The sequence below is a fragment of the Tachypleus tridentatus genome, unplaced genomic scaffold (genome assembly GCF_004210375.1).
Source record: "Tachypleus tridentatus isolate NWPU-2018 unplaced genomic scaffold, ASM421037v1 Hic_cluster_2, whole genome shotgun sequence".
Classification (NCBI taxonomy): Eukaryota; Metazoa; Arthropoda; class Merostomata; order Xiphosura; family Limulidae; genus Tachypleus; species Tachypleus tridentatus.
In genome coordinates, this window is record NW_027467782.1 from 50,666,551 (window position 1) to 50,688,694 (window position 22,144).

At 30.4% G+C, this 22,144-nt stretch overlaps 1 long non-coding RNA gene across 1 annotated transcript; it reads left to right on the top strand.

The window, feature by feature from the left end:
* The first annotated feature begins 9,719 nt into the window (after nt 1–9,719).
* LOC143242958 (uncharacterized) lies at nt 9,720–16,000 on the top strand. Its single transcript, XR_013023495.1, has 3 exons — nt 9,720–9,877; nt 13,547–13,792; nt 15,880–16,000. It is a non-coding gene; the product is annotated as an uncharacterized LOC143242958 (long non-coding RNA).
* The last annotated feature ends 6,144 nt before the right edge of the window (nt 16,001–22,144 follow it).

The window sequence follows — 22,144 nt, forward strand, 5'->3', positions numbered from 1 at the left end:
AACGTTAACATATTAGAACTTTAATAGTAACATATTACACTTTTAACGTTAACATATTAGAACTTTAATGGTAACATATTACACTCTTAACGTTAACATATTAGAACTTTAATAGTAACATATTACTACTTTTAATGTTAAAATAATACATTTCTATGTTAACATATACTTTTAATGTTAAAATAATACATTTCTATGTTAACATATCATACTTTTAATGTTAAATATTACTCTTTTAATGGTAAAATATTACACATTTAATGCTGAATTAATTCAACTGAACTAATTTAAATAAATGTTAAATAGTTCAAGTTTGAATTTCGCGCAAAGCTGCACGAGGGCTATCTGCGCTAGCCGTCCCTTTTTGCAGTGTGGACTAGAGAAAAGGCAACTTGTCATCACCACTCACTGCCAACTCTTGGGTTACTCATTTATCAACGAATAGTGGGATTGACCGTAACATTATAACGTCTCCACCGCTGAAAGAACGAGTATATGTGGTGTGACAGAGATCCGAACCCGCGACCCTCGAATTATGAGTCGAGTGCCGTAATCACTTGGCCGTGCCAACAGTTTAATTGAATTAATGTAATTAAATAATAAACATTTCAAAATAATTAATCTAACTAAATAATAAACATTTCTAATGAATTAATCTGATTAAATATAACATGATTAAAATTCAAGTGAAAAAATGTTATGAAATAAAAACTAAACCACCCGAACTTACTCTGAACAGTTGGATATTATCAATTAGTGTAGGTATAAAGGTGTTCCTTTATAACTATGCTAATTAATAACCTAACAGGTGTTCCTTTATACTACGTAAATATGTTTAGATGGAAAGTACATTTATACTTAATATAATTAGTATTTTTAGCGTTTTACTTAATCAGGTACAGATATCAACCTGCTATCATTGCTATTAAATTTTCTTTCGTCTCTAATATTAATAAAATGAACATTAATTATTATTTTAATTTTTGTAAAAATATTTCTGTACTAAAGTTAATTTTTACACGTAGCTTCATCTTGTACCTAAAACCAAACTTACAAGTTTGCAACATCACCCAACGATATTTGTTGAATGATTACGTTTTTAGCGCCATCTTCTGGAAATAAAATCTACTTTCCTATTGTAATAAGTGCATGAATTTAGTTGGACATTGTTTTTTTAATTTCACTTATAGTTAAATGTATTCATATCACGCTATTTATTAAGTCTCAAATTTAAATGAAGACATTTTATTAAAGTTAACAGTTAACACTTTTTACTTAATTAATTTTTGCTTTTTAATTATGTTAAAAACATTTCCTATAAAATATTACTTCACCGAAATACTATAACATATATAAAATATAATATCATATTTCAAATATATCATATCATATATATCAAATATAATATCATATTTCAAATATTATATCATACATAAAATATAATATCATATTTCAAATATTATATCATATATAAGATATAGTAACATATTTCAAATATTATATCATATTTAAACAACTGGCGAGTTGAAACTGTATGTTTATTGTTCTAACAACTTGACTTACATTCAAGACACTGGGAACTACAACACGAATTGGCCATTAAATTGCACAAATTCTACATGTTGTCTGTGATTCGATTATTCATCAATTTCCCATGTAATAATTAAAGTGAAAAATCTATTAAAATATTTCTCTAATGTTATAAAAATATCCTGATTAGGGTATATTTGCTTTTATTGGAAACATCATTCAGTTAGTCCACTACTCTAATGAGGAAATATTTCCAAATCTGTTATAGTTTTAACTAATTATATATATATATATATATATATATCGAGATGAAAATGAGGTATTTTTAGGTAAAACTAACTTCACCTAAGGATGACCAGACGAGTACACACAATAACATCAACATATCTACTGTTAAATAACTCTTTGTTCTCTCACTAGTTATATTAGATAAATAAAGAAACACTGAACCAAAGAGAATAAATAAAATTATTAGTTTTCATATGAATCATATACTAATTCAGCTTGACACCCCTGATCCAAACTGAGATGGTTTCGCATGAGATCATTTCTACGATGAATAACTCTCAAGTTGGCTTCTCGCATTGATAATGTCGGACCAGTGTAAGCAATATAACAGTTCATTCCCAATGAAATAAAAAAGAAGCCATTATCTCAAGAACCCACCCACAAAAAATATCTGTCAGAATACCTAGCACAAAAAACCAAGTAGCTAGCGCAAAATCACTTCATGAACTTCTTAACATACCTGCATTTCACAGTTCTATCCAACACAATAATACTACAAAATATTACTCGTTCTATTATTGAATACTGTATTTCAAAGAACTATCCAACACAATGATACTATAAAATATATATGTAAAAAACGGCTGGTATGGATTGAGAAAATTCTATGTAAAGGAATGAACAACGTTTCGACCTTCTTCGGTCATTGTCATGTTCACAAAAAAGAAAGGTCACTGACTGATAGCTGACGATATGTTTAAAGGGGTTGTTTAATTTAGTGTATTAATGTAGAGGGCGTGCTTGATGTTTGATTATATTTATTAATATAAAGGTGTTCCTTTGTATTGGTTTATTTTGGGCTTGAGTTGTTGTATAAGTAAGGCTTCTTAAGTACTACTTACCCAGTTATTGTATACAAACCTTCACAGTTCTATACAACACAATTATACTATAAAATATCACTTCTCTTGTTGTCGTATACAGAATTTCACAATTCCGTACAACACAACTATACTATAAAATATCACTTTCTTGTTGTTGTATACAGAATTTCACAATATTCTCCAACACAATAATACTATAAAATATCACTTCTATTGTTGTTGTATACAGAATTTTACAATTCTCTCCAACACAATTATACTATAAAATATCACTTCTCTTGTTGTTGTATACAGAATTTCACAATTCTATCCAACACAATTATACTATAAAATATCAATTCTTGTTGTTGTATACAGAATTTCACAATATTCTCCAACACAATAATACTATAAAATATCACTTCTGTTGTTGTTGTATACAGAATTTCACAATTCTCTCCAACACAATAATACTATAAAATACCACTTCTCTTGTTGTTGTATACAGAATTTCACAATTCTATCCAACACAATTATACTATAAAATATCACTTCTCTTGTTGTTGTATACAGAATTTCACAATATTCTCCAACACAATAATACTATAAAATATCACTTCTCTTGTTGTTGTATACAGAATTTCACAATATTCTCCAACACAATTATACTATAAAATATCACTTCTCTTGTTGTTGTATACAGAATTTCACAATATTCTCCAACACAATTATACTATAAAATATCACTTCTCTTGTTGTTGTATACAGAATTTCACAATATTCTCCAACACAATAATACTATAAAATATCACTTCTCTTGTTGTTGTATACAGAATTTCACAATATTCTCCAACACAATAATACTATAAAATATCACTTCTCTTGTTGTTGTATACAGAATTTCACAATACTATCCAACATAATAACAGTATAAAATATTACTTTCCTGTTTTACTATACAGTACCTCACAGTTCTACCCAACAGAATAATACTATAAAATATTACTCGTTCTCTTATTGAATACAGTATTTAACAGTTCCACCGATAACAATCATGTATGAAATATCACTAGTCCTTTTATTTTGTACAGTATTTCACAGGTATACCCAACACAATAATACTATGAAATGTTACATGTGCTGTTATTTTGTACAGTATTTCACAAGTATATCCAACACAATAATACTATGAAATGTTACATGTGCTGTTATTTTGTACAGTATTTTACAGTTCTCACCAACACAATAACACTATAAAATTGTTCTCGTTCTATTACTGTATGCAGTATTTCAAAGTTCTATCCAACACAATAATACTGTAAAATATTATTCGTTCTATTATGAAATACAATAGTTCACAATCTTATCAAACACAATAATACTACAAAATATTACTTATCCCATTATTAAATACTATATTTTACAGTTTTATCCAACACAAAAATACTGTAAAATATTATTTGTTTTGTTATTCTATACAGTATTATAAGTTCTATCCAACTCAATAATATTATAAAATATTACTCGTTGTGTTATTGTATAAAGTATTTAAACATTCAACACATCACAATAATACTATAAAATATTACTTGTATTGTTATTGTATACAGATTTTCATGCAAGTTATCATAATAGTTATCAGAAACTAATTAATATTCGGCTTGTAAAATTTGAATCTTAAATCGCAATTAAATGTTTATTAAGTCGTTGTTTCAACTAACACGTAGTTAATTTTTATAGTTTTTAGGTGTTCGATGTATGAAATGCTATAGAATTTAGACTGAACTGAAGGCTGCTTGTTTAAATATTGTTTCAAACATTCGTAATCTTTCTTAAATATAAAGCGCTTGACTTAAGTCTTCGTAGTGGATATTATTTAGTAATACTGTACAATTAATTTTAACCAAACGTTTTTACGTGACATTTCAATCCAAGTGGCTTTTCTTATTTCAGTAAAACATCATTGGACCGTGTGAAGAAATGAACAATGTAGAAATTCCACAATAAAAAAATGAAGAGGAAAAGCTGTTCTTGAAACTTTACAAGTTAGACTTACAAAGAAATCCAAGTATCTTGTCGACCTTGGAGTTATAGAACCTGCAGTTCGAGAGGTTAGTTCCGTTTTGGAGTGGAAGAAAACCTGATTTAATATTTCACAGCATTAAGAAACCAGCAAAGAAAATATTTCAAGTATTTGTAAATTAACAGTGAAGATGAATGGATACTTTGGTTTTATTAACAAAGAATATAACTAACTGTAAGATTTTAACAAAAATATAAAATAAAGAGGTGTTAACAAGTTGGTTGTACACTTCACAATAATAATGGAAACAAAACAAGAAAGGCAATCTAGCAATTAAGAAAAGGATGGACTCATTAAAGATACCTAATAGTTAAGAAATGGATGGACTCATTTAAAATACCTAATAGTTAAGAAAAGGATGAACTCATTAAAGATACCTGATAGTTAAGAAAGGGATGGACTCATTAAAGATACCTGATAGTTAAGAAAAGGATGGACTCATTAAAGATACCTAATAGTTAAGAAAAGGATGGACTCATTAAAGATACCTAACAGTTAAGAAAAGGATGGACTCATTAAAGATACCTAATAGTTAAGAAAAGGATGGACTCATTAAAGATACCTAATAGTTAAGAAAAGGATGGACTCATTAAAGATACCTGATAGTTAAGAAAAGGATGAACTCATTAAAGATACCTAATAGTTAAGAAAGGGATGGACTCATTAAAGATACCTAATAATTAAGAAAAGAATGAACTCATTAAAGATGCCTGATAGTTAAGAAAAGGATGGACTCATTAAAGATACCTGATAGTTAAGAAATGGATGGACTCATTAAAAATACATAATAGTTAAGAAATGGATGGACTCATTGAAGGTACCTAACAGTTAAGAAAAGGATGGACTCATTGAAGATACCTAACAGTTACGAAAAAGATGGACTCATTAAAGATACCTGATAGTTAAGAAAAGGATGGACTCATTAAAGATACCTAATAGTTAAGAAAAGGATGGACTCATTAAAGATACCTAATAGTTAAGAAAAGGATGGACTCATTAAAGATACCTAATAGTTAAGAAAATGATGAACTCATTAAAGATACCTAATAGTTAAGAAAAGGATGGACTCATTAAAGATACCTGATAGTTAAGAAAAGGATGGACTCATTAAAGATACCTAATAGTTAAGAAAAGGATGAACTCATTAAAGATACCTAATAGTTAAGAAAAGGATGGACTCATTAAAGATACCTGATAGTTAAGAAAAGGATGGACTCATTAAAGATACCTAATAGTTAAGAAAAGGATGAACTCATTAAAGATACCTAACAGTTAAGAAAAGGATGGACTCATTAAAGATACCTGATAGTTAAGAAAAGGATGGACTCATTAAAGATACCTAATAGTTAAGAAATGGATGGACTCATTAAAGATACCTAATAGTTAAGAAAATGATGAACTCATTAAAGGTACCTAACATTAAAGGAAGAGATGGACTCATTAAAGATACCAAATAGTTAAGAAAAGGATGGACTCATTAAAGATACTTAATAGTTAATAAGTGGATAGACTGACTGCACATACCTGACAGTTAAGAAAAGAATGCATTCGTTAAAGATATGTAATAGTAAAAAAGAGATTGTTTGTTTGTTTTTTGAATTTCGCACAAAGCTACTCGATGGCTACCTATCATTTTTCATTTTTATCCATTGCAGCAAATTAGTAAACTGTAGAAAATATTATAACTTAACCATATTATCTTTCGTTTTTCACTTTTATCAGTTGCTACAGAGCAGTAAACTGTAAAGCGATGTATTTTTGTAATATCGGTATTCATTATAAAGTAGTGATGTACTTTTGTAATATCAGTCTTCATTATAAAGCAGTGATATATTTTTATGATATCAATCTTGACTATTAAGAAGGGAGGCATTTTAATAATATCATTCTTCATCATATAGCAGGTACGTTTTTTAATAGTAGTCTTCATTATAAAACAGTGATGTATTTTTGTAATATCAGTCTTCATTATAAAACAGTGATGTATTTTTGTAATATCAGTCTTCATTATAAAACAGTGATGTATTTTAATATCAGTCTTCATTATAAAGCAGTGATGTACTTTGGTAATATTTGTTTTCAATATAAAGTAGTGATGTATTTTAATATCAGTCATCATTATAAAGCAGCATGTATTTTTGTAATACCAGTCTTTATTATAAAGCAATTGTGTACTTTTGTTATATCAATCTGCTTATAAAGCAGTGATGTATTTTTAATAGCAGTCTATTATATGGTAGTGATTTTTATGGCAGTCTTCATTAGAAACAGTTATGTATTTTTCTAATATCAGTCTTCTTTATAAAGTTGTGATGTATTTTATTAATATCACTCTTCACTATAAATCACTGATGTATTTTTCTGAAACCGGTCTTCATTATAAACCAGTGATGTACTTTTAACAGCAGTTTTCATTATAAACCAGTGATACACTTTTGTAATATCAGTCACAATTATAAAGCAGTGTTGTATTTTTATTTATAATATCAGTCACAATTATAAAGCAGTATTGTATTTTTATATCAGTTGCAATTATAAAGCAGTGTTATATTTTAATAATATCAGTCTTCATTACATCACAGTGACGTATTTTTAATAGTAGTATTGAAAATAAAGTAGTGATATATTTTTGTAGCATCAGTCTTCATTATAATGCAGTGATGTATTTTTGTTACATCAGTCTTCATTATACAGCAATGATGTACTTTTATAATATCAGTCTTCATTATCAAGCAGTGATGTATTTTAATAGCAATTTTCATTATAAACCAGTGATGTACTTTGGTAATATTTGTTATGAATATAAAGTAGTGATGTATTTCTAATATCAGTCTTATATAAAGCATTTACGTATTTTAATATCAGTCTTCATTATAAAGCAGTGATCTATTTTTGTAGTTTCAGCCTTTATTATAAAGCAGTGATGTACTTTTGTAATATCAGTTATTATTATAAAACAGTAATGTATTTTTATGGTATCAGTCTTTATTATAAGGCAGTAACGTATTTTAATATTTGTCTTCATTCCAAAGCAGTGATGTATTTTTGTAATATCAGTCTTCATTATAAAACAGTGATGTATTTTAATAGCAATTTTCATTATAAACCAGTGATGTACTTTGGTAATATTTGTTATCAATATAAAGTAGTGATGTATTTCTAATATCAGTCTTTTATAAAGCATTTACGTATTTTAATATCAGTCTTCATTATAAAGCAGTGATCTATTTTTGTAGTTTCAGCCTTTATTATAAAGCAGTGATCTATTTTTGTAGTTTCAGCCTTTATTATAAAGCAGTGATGTACTTTTGTAATATCAGTTATTATTATAAAGCAGTAATGTATTTTTATGGTATCAGTCTTTATTATAAGGCAGTAACGTATTTTAATATTTGTCTTCATTCCAAAGCAGTGATGTATTTTATAATATTAGTCGACATTATTAAGTAGTGATCTCCTTGTATAATATCATTCTTCATTATAAAGCAGTTTTATTTTTTTATTAGCAGTCTTCATAATATAGCAGTGATTTTAAAAAGTAGTCTCCATTATAAAGCAGTGATTATTTTTGTAATGTCAGTCATCATTATAAATCAGTGATATACATTTCTAATATCTGTCATCATTATAAAGCAGTGATGTATTTTATTAGCAAACTTCATTGGAAGCAATGATGTACTTTTGTAATATCAGTCGTCATTATAAAGCAGTGATGTACTGTTTTAATATTGGTTTTCATTACAAAGCAGTGATATTTTTTGTAATATCAGTCTTCATTGTAAAGCAGTGATGTATTTTTGTAATATCAGTATTCATTATAAAGTAGTGATGTACTTTTGTAATATCAGTCTTCATTATAAAGAAGTGATGTATTTTTGAACTATTAGTCTTCATTATAAAGAAGTGATGTATTTTTGTACTATCAGTCTTCATTATAAAGCAGTGATGTACTTTTGTAATATCAATCTTCAATATAAAGCAGTGACATATTTTGTAATATCAGTCTTTAATACGGAGCAGAGATTTATTTCTGTAATATCAGTTTTCATTATAATTCAGTGATGTATTTTCGTATTATCAGTCTTGTTTGTAAAGCTGTAAGGCATTTTATTTTTGTTATTATCAGTCGTTACGCAATACGTTGGCTAAATGATGTGATCAGAAACTTCAACATTTAACACTCCTACGAAAAGACGTTTGTAGTCCTGATTTCTCCAAACCCGTTCCCCTGGCTGTGGTTTCGCCAGATAGTAGATAGGGACAGTGGGAATCTCGTTAATCCATTCATTAATGGATTTAAATGGCAATTTCATTTAAATACAAAATTATTAGCCTAATATTAATAACCTTTCAAGTTGCTCTGGGGCCTATTAGGCCCCACTTTTCGTAGGAGTGTTAAGCGCAATTGTCGTTATTTTACATATAATCATGAAGAGGGTTAACAACCATATACCACTATACTGTTACAAGAACAATTGTTCCCACTTTATAATGTAAAACCAGAAAAAGGGTTAGCATCCACATACACCTATACTGTTACAAATTTTAGTTTTACGGTAAGAGTGCGTGCGTGTTCAGATACACATAGCGACATGAACCTTGGAACTTTTTCTTCAGTAACCACACTCTCTAACCACTAACCTTCTTGTAGCAGTAAAGAAACCATCAGTTGTACGATAGAGAAACTAATTAATGACAACATATATATTTATATTTAACCAACATATTTGGAAATCCTGATGAAATACAGATTTCAGGAATTTGATTTAAACGTGCCAAAACAAATAATTTTAGTGACTTTAAAAAACGAACATTGAACAAATGAAGGCTATCCTATTGTATGTCGTACTTAAGTTGTCAAAAAAGTATTCTTTTTTTCTCCATTTCACTTTCACATAATCAAAAGACAAATATGATTAAAGAGAGAATTGTATTTTATTAGGCCTACTTCTTGTGTAAAGTAAATAAAAGTGGCGCCAGAAAATGGCCAAAAGTACATACACGTTCACTACTGGATTGACTGAAGTATTGGCTGTAAAAAAGATAATGATAATTTCACATCTTTGACGTAAGCATGTTGATGATATAAATGGTGCTCAGTCATCCTGTCTAATGTACAGACATAGATCAGAATCCTGCTCTGCTTCACCCTAGTGGACATCGTGTAGCCCAGGTAACAATCGCTTTCACTTCATAACAACAGCTAAACGATTTACGATTATCTAAAACCGAAACTATATTGTACTAATTATAACAAAGTATGAGCTTTGTATATATCACGAATTATTTTAATGTGTTTACTTAAATAAAAATTCATTATCTTATGTGGAAATATTTTGAATCCTAATACACAGTATTAAAAGTGTATTTTTTAAAAAAAGTAAAGGTTCAGTTTTTTCTTATCAATCACATTTGATTTTTTCTTGTGCTGCTCTCTGATTGCTGATAATGACAGGTTTTCGCCCTTCGATAGATAATAAATATGCGACCTTCTGATGGTTAATGAAATAGGTACACTCCGTCACTTCATCTGATAAGTTTGATATTTCTTTTTATAATGACAGGTTTTCGTCCTTCGGTAGATAATAAATATGCTACCTTCTGATGGTTAATGAAATGGGTACACTCCGTCACTTCATCTGATAAGTTTGATATTTCTTTTTATAATGAAAGGTTTTCGTCCTTCGATAGATAATAAATATGCTACCTTCTGATGGTTAATGAAATAGGTACACTCCGTCACTTGATCTGATAAGTTTGATATTTCTTTTTATAATGAAAGGTTTTCGTCCTTCGATAGATAATAAATATGCTACCTTCTGATGGTTAATGAAATAGGTACACTCCGTCACTTCATCTGATAAGTTTGATATTTCTTTTTATAATGAAAGGTTTTCGTCCTTCGATGGATAATAAATATGTTACCTTCTGATGGTTAATGAAATAGGTACACTCCATCACTTCAACTGATAAGTTTGATATTTCTTTTTATAATGAAAGGTTTTCGTCCTTCGATAGATAATAAATATGCTACCTTCTGATGGTTAATGAAATAGGTACACTCCGTCACTTCATCTGATAAGTTTGATATTTCTTTTTATAATGAAAGGTTTTCGTCCTTCGATAGATAATAAATATGCTACCTTCTGATGGTTAATGAAATAGGTACACTCTGTCACTTCATCTGATAAGTTTGATATTTCTTTTATAATGAAAGGTTTTCGTCCTTCGGTAGATAATAAATATGCTACCTTCTGATGGTTAATGAAATAGGTACACTCCGTCACTTCATCTGATAAGTTTGATATTTCTTTTATAATGAAAGGTTTTCGTCCTTCGATGGATAATAAATATGCTACCTTCTGATGGTTAATGAAATAGGTACACTCCGTCACTTCATCTGATAAGTTTGATATTTCTTTTATAATGAAAGGTTTTCGTCCTTCGGTAGATAATAAATATGCTACCTTCTGATGGTTAATGAAATAGGTACACCCGTCACTTCATCTGATAAGTTTGATATTTCTTTTATAATGAAAGGTTTTCGTCCTTCGGTAGATAATAAATATGCTACCTTCTGATGGTTAATGAAATAGGTACACTCCGTCACTTCATCTGATAAGTTTGATATTTCTTTTTTATAATGAAAGGTTTTCGTCCTTCGATAGATAATAAATATGCTACCTTCTGATGGTTAATGAAATAGGTACACTCCGTCACTTCATCTGATAAGTTTGATATTTCTTTTATAATGAAAGGTTTTCGTCCTTCGGTAGATAATAAATATGCTACCTTCTGATGGTTAATGAAATAGGTACACTCCGTCACTTCATCTGATAAGTTTGATATTTCTTTTTTATAATGAAAGGTTTTCGTCCTTCGATAGATAATAAATATGCTACCTTCTGATGGTTAATGAAATAGGTACACTCCGTCACTTCATCTGATAAGTTTGATATTTATTTTATAATGAAAGGTTTTCGTCCTTCGGTAGATAATAAATATGCTACCTTCTGATGGTTAATGAAATAGGTACACTCCGTCACTTCATCTGATAAGTTTGATATTTCTTTTTTTTATAATGAAAGGTTTTCGTCCTTCGATAGATAATAAATATGCTACCTTCTGATGGTTAATGAAATAGGTACACTCCGTCACTTCATCTGATAAGTTTGATATTTATTTTTATAATGAAAGGTTTTCGTCCTTCGGTAGATAATAAATATGCTACCTTCTGATGGTTAATGAAATAGGTACACTCCGTCACTTCATCTGATAAGTTTGATATTTCTTTTTTATAATGAAAGGTTTTCGTCCTTCGGTAGATAATAAATATGCTACCTTCTGATGGTTAATGAAATAGGTACATTCCGTCACTTCATCTGATAAGTTTGATATTTCTTTTTATAATGAAAGGTTTTCGTCCTTCGATAGATAATAAATATGCTACCTTCTGATGGTTAATGAAATAGGTACACTCCGTCACTTCATCTGATAAGTTTGATATTTCTTTTTATAATGAAAGGTTTTCGTCCTTCGGTAGATAATAAATATGCTACCTTCTGATGGTTAATGAAATAGGTACACTCCATCACTTCATCTGATAAGTTTGATATTTCTTTTTATAATGAAAGGTTTTCGTCCTTCGATGGATAATAAATATGCTACCTTCTGATGGTTAATGAAATAGGTACACTCCGTCACTTCATCTGATAAGTTTGATATTTCTTTTATAATGAAAGGTTTTCGTCCTTCGGTAGATAATAAATATGCTACCTTCTGATGGTTAATGAAATAGGTACACTCCATCACTTCATCTGATGAGTTTGATATTTCTTTTTATAATGAAAGGTTTTCGTCCTTCGATGGATAATAAATATGCTACCTTCTGATGGTTAATGAAATAGGTACACTCCGTCACTTCATCTGATAAGTTTGATATTTCTTTTTATAATGAAAGGTTTTCGTCCTTCGGTAGATAATAAATATGCTACCTTCTGATGGTTAATGAAATAGGTACACTCCGTCACTTCATCTGATAAGTTTGATATTCTTTTCATACAGTGTCGATGAGGTTTTTAGTTTTCAACTACGATTTCAGTGTGCTTCCTGTTAGAAATTATTCAAATTATTTAATCTCAACTGAAGAAAACAAAACATACATACAGCTGTACTAAGCAAGTAACTTACAAGAAGCAATTGTAACCACGACCGATTGTCATTCAGAAAGCTATAGGTTTGTCTGTGGGGTTCACAAGAATCAACAGAGAAAACAAGGAGAACCGTTAAGTCAAAGTACTCAATGTATTAACACCAATTTTGATCCTGTGATGGTAAGTTTAATGAATGTTATTTCTATTCCTTCGGAAATCGTAATGAATTAATGACGGATATAATCTGTCTTGAATCTCAGAAGGTGTTTCATAGAGAGATGTACAGCGATTCTTGTTTATTTATCCAGTTTCATAGAGAGATGTACAGCGATTCTTGTTTATTTATCCAGTTTCATAGAGAGATGTACAGTGATACTTGTTTATTTATCCAATTTTACTTCGCAGTGAATATAATAAAAAATAAAAAAGAAATATATGTTCTAAAACATTCAATAAAGAATTAAAATTAAAACAAAACCAGCAAAGAAAGTTCGTACATTTGAAGTTTTCACTGTTGGGTTTTCAGGTGAGAAACATAAATGACGACAAACTTGGTTCTCGTCATTGTTCTTATTACCACCGTTCTGATGGTAGACCTTATAGAAGCTTCGATGTTCATATATATAGTTCTTAATATTCTATATTGTAGAAAGTTCGTACATTTGAAGTTTTCACTGTTGGGTTTTCAGGTGAGAAACAGAAATGAAGACAAACTTGGTTCTCGTCATTGTTCTTATTACCACCGTTCTGATGGTAGACCTTATAGAAGCTGTCCGTGGTAAAGGCGGTGGTTTTGGCGGAGGAGGAGGCTTCGGTGGAGGAAAAGGAGGAGGCTTCGGTGGAGGATTTGGTGGCGGTTTTGGAGGTGGTCGTGGAGGAGGAGGGGGATTTGGGGGAGGATTTGGGGGAGGACACAGAAGATATGGCCGCTGACTGTGAGTTATACTTTCTTTAGAATTCCTAAACCTCATTTTTATAGACTAATTACACCATTAATCCATGCTAGACATATCTTACTTAATGAAGTATTATAGTCATGTGTTGAAAGATACTATGAAATTAAACTAGGAAGTTACCTTAAAAGCTATGAAATTGTTTATAGGTTTACCATAGTGTAGAGGTTTATAAATAAGCTCTTTTTGTTTATAACAAAAAGCTAAACGTAACTTAGCTTTATGTTATTGTCAAGCTAAGGAATAGTGTAAAGAGATCTGTAATCACACATTTTTCTCATTGTACTTGGTGCTCATGAAATTTTAATACAAAAGAAATAAATGAAATGAGTTTCATAATTCTCACTTTATTCTTTTGTAATATTTTAAAATATTTTTTATGTAACATGAAAATGTTTATTAAAATAACATTTCTCTTTAGTTGCTTGAAAAGGCTTGTAGTCAACTATTTTCTTAAAACAAACCACGTTAAAACTCTTCTTAAAGCGAATTTAATAACAAGATACCGTGATAATTTAGACAACTATAACATTTTCAACAGTGAACCCTGACATCTAAAGAGTAGTCATGAGCACAAATAGAACAATTCGTACTGTTATAAAATGCGTTATAAACAAAATAATGACATATATCAATATTTAAAAATGCCATTTTAGATTGTAGTTAATTTCTTTTCAACCAAAAAACACGGTCTCAAATTATAACACAACTGAAATCGTATTTCATATTCTGAATGAATTCACAAGTCATGAGTTCTGTGTTTTTACATTTTCGATTTACGATTCTTCAATATCGAAATATCCAATCTAGAAACCAAGCTGTCTTTATATTACAGTTTATTCCATTAGTTATTGTAAATACACTTTTCTTTATATTACAGTTTATTCTATTAGTTATTGTAAATACACTTTTCTTTGTATTGCATTGTTACTAGTTTTTGCCAAATGTTGGTTATTTGTCTGCTGATGTCAGGAATATATGGTATGCAGCAGTATATGGTTTCGTGATTTTTAATTCGTGAGGTATATTTACTTTTGTTGGTTGATTTTGCTTTCTGTCTAGGTGTGTGTGTATAATGTTTTCTACGGTTTGTGGAGGAAACTTATTGATGTTGATAAAGTATTCTTTTATTTTGTCTAATTCATCGTTAATTTTATCTGGTGAGCATAGTTTTATGGCTCTGTTTATTTGGTTTCTTAGTATGTTGAGTTTTTGTTTTGTTTCATGTGCTGAGTCCCGAGGAATATAGTCCAGTATGGGTGATTTTTCGGTTGATTTCTGTTTTGAATTGTGTATCAGTTCTTGTAATTTTGAGGTTAAGAAATGATATTTGATTTCTTTCTTCCTGTTCACATGTGAAGTTAATGTTGGGATGTATAGAGTTAATGTGATTGAAAAAATTAAGTATGTGTTCTGTCGATTTGAATCCCGCAACCGTGTCATATACATATCTGTACCAATATAGTGGTGGATGTAATGATGTGTTAATTGCTTGTGTTTCAACTTGTGTCATAAAAATATTTGCTAGAACTGGTGATACTGGGTTGCCTATGCTTAAGACATTTGTTTGTATATAGCTGTGGTTGTTCAACATGAAGTTTGTCTTCACCGTATTACACTTTATTCTATAAACTATTGTAAATACAATTTTCTTTGTATTGCAGTTTATACTACAAGTTATTGTAAATACACTTTTATTTGTATTGCAGTTTATTCTACAAGTTATTGTAAACACACTTTTCTTTGTATTACAGTTTATTCTACAAGTTATTGTAAATACAATTTTCTTTGTATTGCAGTTTATACTACAAGTTATTGTAAACACACTTTTCATTGTATTACAGTTTATTCTATAAGTTATTGTAAATACACTTTTCTTTGTATTGCAGTTTATACTACAAGTTATTGTAAACACACTTTTCTTTGTATTGCAGTTTATACTACAAGTTATTGTAAACACACTTTTCATTGTATTACAGTTTATACTACAAGTTATTGTAAACACACTTTTCATTGTATTACAGTTTATACTATATGTTCACAGTTATTAATGTTTATTCTTCCAACAGATTCTCTAGCAAATAGAAAAAAGAGAAGACCACCTGGCACGTTTTTCTGACCACCTGGCATGTTTTTCTGGACTACTTCTGTCATCATAAACAATATTTAATAAAAGGAAAGATAAAAATATGTGGGTTTCTCCTTTCACCAAGAAGAACAAACACAACTAGAAATGTAGAAGAGTTTGTTGATGGTCACTGATAACTTATTATAGCGACACAATAGAAGAACGGTAGTCAATAGCAACTAATTTAACATTTAACTAAGGCAAGAACAGTCTCAGAATACAAGAACAGTCTCAGAATACAAGAACAGTCTCAGAATACAAGAACAGTCTCAGAATACAAGGACAGTCTCAGAATACAAGGGCAATCTCAGAATACAAGAACAGTATCAGAATACAAGGACAATGTTAGAATACAGAAACAATGTTAGAATACAAGGACAGTCTCAGAATACAAGGACAATGTTAGAATACAAGGACAGTCTCAGAATACAAGGACAGTCTCAGAATACAAGGGCAATGTTAGAGTACAGAAACAATGTTAATGTTCATTTAATAATGATTTAACAAAAATAACAGTGGTTATGTTATTTATCATACATGCTAGTTTCTAATCGAAAGTATAAATCTAGTACGATTATACATTACATAGTAATGTGTTTAGCTTACTTTACTTAATTAAACATTAGTATAACGAACCACAACCTAATGAAATCATACTTTACATAACAAAGATAAGTTATTGTTTTTATATTAATTTAATTAAACATTCCTATGACGAACCACAAATTTAATGAAATCTTACTTCACATGGCAAAGATAAGCTGTATTTTTACGAATTTAATTAAACATTCCTATAAAGAACCACACATCCAATGAAATCATACTTTACATAACAAAGATAAGTTATTGTTTCTATATTAATTTAATTAAACAATCCGATGACGAACCATACATCTAATGAAATCACTTTACAGGTCAAAGATAAGTTGTGTATATCCCGGCATAATTAAACATTCCTATGACGAACCACACATCCAATGAAATCATACTTTACATGACAAAGATAAGTTATTGTTTATATATTAATTTAATTAAACAATCCGATAACGAACCATACATCTAATGAAATCACTTTACAGGTCAAAGATAAGTTCTGTTTATCCTAAATTAAACATTCCTCTAACGAACCACACATCCAATGAAATCATACTTTACATGATAAAGATCAGTTGTGTTTATCCTAACGTAATTAAACATTCCTATGACGAACTAAACATCCAATAGTATCATACTTTACATGATAAGGATCAATTTTGTTTGTCACAAGTTAATAAAATATTCCTACGACAAACCACACATCCAATGAAATCATACTTTACATGGCAAAGATAAGTTCTTGTCTTTATATTAACTTAAGTAAACATTCTATAACGAACCACACATCCAATGAAATCAAACTTTATATGACAAGAATATGTTATTGTCTTTATATTAATTTAATTAAACATTTCTATAACGAATCACACATGCTGTTCCATCCGATTATCTAAAATTACCTTTGGGTAAATATGGATTTGAAGTTTGAGTAAATAATGTATCCAGCCGTCTTTACTTACAATCCATATTTGTAGTTTTTAAATGTATTTAGCCGTCTTTACTTACAATCCACATTTGTAGTGTTTAAATGTATCCAGCCGTCTTTACTTACAATCCATATTTGTACTGTTTAAATGTATCCAGCCGTCTTTACTTACAATACATATTTGTAGTTTTTAAATGTATCCAGCCGTCTATACTTACAATCCATATTTGTAGTTTTTAAATGTATCTAGCCGTCTTTATTTACATTCCATATTTGTAGTTTTTAAAGGTATCCAGCCGTCTTTACTTACAATCCATATTTGTAGTTTTTAAATGTATCTAGCCGTCTTTACTTACAATCCATATTTGTAGTTTTTAAATGTATTTAGCCGTCTTTACTTACAATCCACATTTGTAGTGTTTAAATGTATCCAGCCGTCTTTACTTACAATCCATATTTGTAGTTTTTAAAGGTATCCAGCCGTCTTTACTTACAATCCATATTTGTAGTTTTAAAGGTATCCAGCCGTCTTTACTTACAATCCATATTTGTAGTTTTTAAAGGTATCCAGCCGTCTTTACTTACAATCCATATTTGTACTGTTTAAATGTATCCAGCCGTCTTTACTTACAATACATATTTGTAGTTTTTAAATGTATCCAGCCGTCTATACTTACAATCCATATTTGTAGTTTTTAAATGTATCTAGCCGTCTTTATTTACATTCCATATTTGTAGTTTTTAAATGTATCTAGCCGTCTTTACTTACAATCCATATTTGTAGTTTTTAAAGGTATCCAGCCGTCTTTAGTTACAATCCATATTTGTAGTTTTTAAAGGTATCCAGCCGTCTTTACTTACAATCCATATTTGTAGTGTTTAAATGTATCCAGCCGTCTTTACTTACATTCCATATTTGTAGTTCTTAAATGTATCTAGCCGTCTTTACTTATAATCCATATTTGTAGTTTTTAAAGGTATCCAGCCGTCTTTACTTACAATTCATATTTGTAGTGTTTAAATGTATCCAGCCGTCTTTACTCACAATCCATATTTGTAGTTTTTAAATGTATCCAGCCGTATCAAGCTTTTTTATTTATCTTTTTACTGCTTTTCTGTAATTAATTGATGTGGTAGCTAATCTTATTCACTGTAATGACAACGAACACAGCTAGCAGATGCTGATACGGTTTCAACTTAACCATTAATATGATAATTCGGACAACAAAGACACCGATTGTGCAGTGTACAGAGTATCTGCCTGTTTCAGTTGTCTACCATTTACAACTGAATTATACATCAACATGTACACTAAGCAACACATCAGCATCTGTACTAAACAGTACATCAATATCTCTGCCAAACTATACATCAACATCTCTATTGAACTGTATATAAACATCTCTATTAAACTATACTGCAACATCTCTACTGAATTATACATCAACATGTACACTAAGCAATACATCAGCATCTCTATTGAACTGTATATAAACATCTCTACTAAACTATACTTCAACATCTCTACTGAATTATACATCAACATGTACACTAAGCAATACATCAGCATCTCTATTGAACTGTATATAAACATCTCTACTAAACTATACTGCAACATCTCTACTGAATTATACATCAACATGTACACTAAGCAATACATCAGAATCTCTATTGAACTGTATATAAACATCTCTACTAAACTGTACTACAACATCTCTACTGAATTATACATCAACATGTACACTTAGCAATACATCAGAATCTCTATTGAACTGTATATAAACATCTCCACTAAACTATACTGCAACATCTCTACTGAATTATACATCAACATGTACACTAAGCAATACATCAGCATCTCTATTGAACTGTATATAAACATCTCCACTAAACTGTACTACAACATCTCTACTGAACTATCTATAAACATTTCTACTGAACTATGTATAAACATCTCTACTAAACAACACATCAACATCTCTACTAAACAACACATCAACATCTCTACTAAATTGTACCTCAACTTCTCTACTAAACTGTACTTAAACACCTCTACTGAACTATATTTCTATGTAAACATCTCTTCTGAACTATATATCAACATCTCTACTAAACTATACATCAACATCTCTAGAATACTGTATAACAATATCTTTACTAAACTATAGATAGGCATCTGTACTAAACTGCAGACCCACATCTCCACCGCACTATACAACAACATCTCTTCTGAACTATACAACAACATCTCTTCTGAACTATACAACAACATCTCTTCTGAACTATACAACAACATCTCTTCTGAACTATACAACAACATCTCTTCTGAACTATACAACCACATCTCCACTGAACTATACAACATCTCTTCTGAACTATACAACAACATCTCTTCTGAACTATACAACCACATCTCCACTGACTATACAACAACATCTCCACTGAACTATACAACAACATCTCTTCTGAACTATACAACCACATCTCCACTGAACTATACAACAACATCTCCACTGAACTATACAACAACATCTCTTCTGAACTATACAACAACATCTCCACTGAACTATACAACAACATCTCTTCTGAACTATACAACAACATCTCTTCTGAACTATACAACAACATCTCTTCTGAACTATACAACCACATCTCCACTGAACTATACAACAACATCTCCACTGAACTATACAACCACATCTCCATTGAACTATACAACCACATCTCCACTGAACTATACAACAACATCTCTTCTGAACTATACAACAACATCTCTTCTGAACTATACAACCACATCTCCACTGAACTATACAACCACATCTCCATTGAACTATACAACAACATCTCTTCTGAACTATACAACCACATCTCCACTGAACTATACAACAACATCTCTTCTGAACTATACAACCACATCTCCACTGAACTATACAACCACATCTCCATTGAACTATACAACAACATTTCTTCTGAACTATACAACCACATCTCCACTGACTATACAACAACATCTCCACTGAACTATACAACAACATCTTTTCTGAACTATACAACAACATCTCTTCTGAACTATACAACCACATCTCCACTGAACTATACAACCACATCTCCATTGAACTATACAACAACATCTCTTCTGAACTATACAACCACATCTCCACTGAACTATACAACAACATCTCTTCTGAACTATACAACCACATCTCCACTGAACTATACAACAACATCACCACTGAACTATACAACAACATCTCTTCTGAACTATACAACAACATCTCCACTGAACTATACAACAACATCTCCACTGAACTATACAACAACATCTCTTCTGAACTATACAACAACATCTCTTCTGAACTATACAACAACATCTCTTCTGAACTATACAACCACATCTCCACTGAACTATACAACCACATCTCCACTGAACTATACAACAACATATCCACTGAACTATACAACACCATCTCTTCTGAACTATACAACAACATCTCTTCTGAACTATACAACCACATCTCCACTGAACTATACAACAACATCTCCACTGAACTATACAACAACATCTCCACTAAACTATACAACAACATCTCCACTGAACTATACAACAACATCTCCACTGAACTATACAACAACATCTCTTCTGAACTATACAACAACATCTCTTCTGAACTATACAACCACATCTCCACTGAACTATACAACCACATCTCCATTGAACTATACAACCACATCTCCACTGAACTGTACAACAACATCTCTTCTGAACTATACAACAACATCTCCACTGAACTATACAACCACATCTCCATTGAACTATACAACCACATCTCCACTGAACTGTACAACAACATCTCCACTGAACTATACAACCACATCTCCATTGAACTATACAACCACATCTCCACTGAACTGTACAACAACATCTCTTCTGAACTATACAACAACATCTCCACTAAACTATACAACAACATCTCCACTGAACTATACAACAACATCTCTTCTGAACTATACAACAACATCTCTTCTGAACTATACAACAACATCTCTTCTGAACTATACAACCACATCTCCACTGAACTATACAACAACATCTCTTCTGAACTATACAACAACATCTCTTCTGAACTATACAACCACATCTCCACTGAACTATACAACAACATCTCTTCTGAACTATACAACCACATCTCCACTGAACTATACAACCACATCTCCATTGAACTATACAACAACATCTCTTCTGAACTATACAACCACATCTCCACTAAACTATACAACTACATCTCCACTGAACTATACAACCACATCTCCATTGAACTATACAACAGCATCTTTTCTGAACTATACAACCACATCTCCATTGAACTATACAACAACATCTCTTCTGAACTATACAACAACATCTCTTCTGAACTATACAACCACATCTCCACTGAACTATACAACAACATCTCCACTGAACTATACAACACCATCTCTTCTGAACTATACAACAACATCTCTTCTGAACTATACAACCACATCTCCACTGAACTATACAACAACATCTCCACTGAACTATACAACAACATCTCTTCTGAACTATACAACCACATCTCCACTGAACTATACAACCACATCTCCATTGAACTATACAACAACATCTCTTCTGAACTATACAACCACATCTCCACTGAACTATACA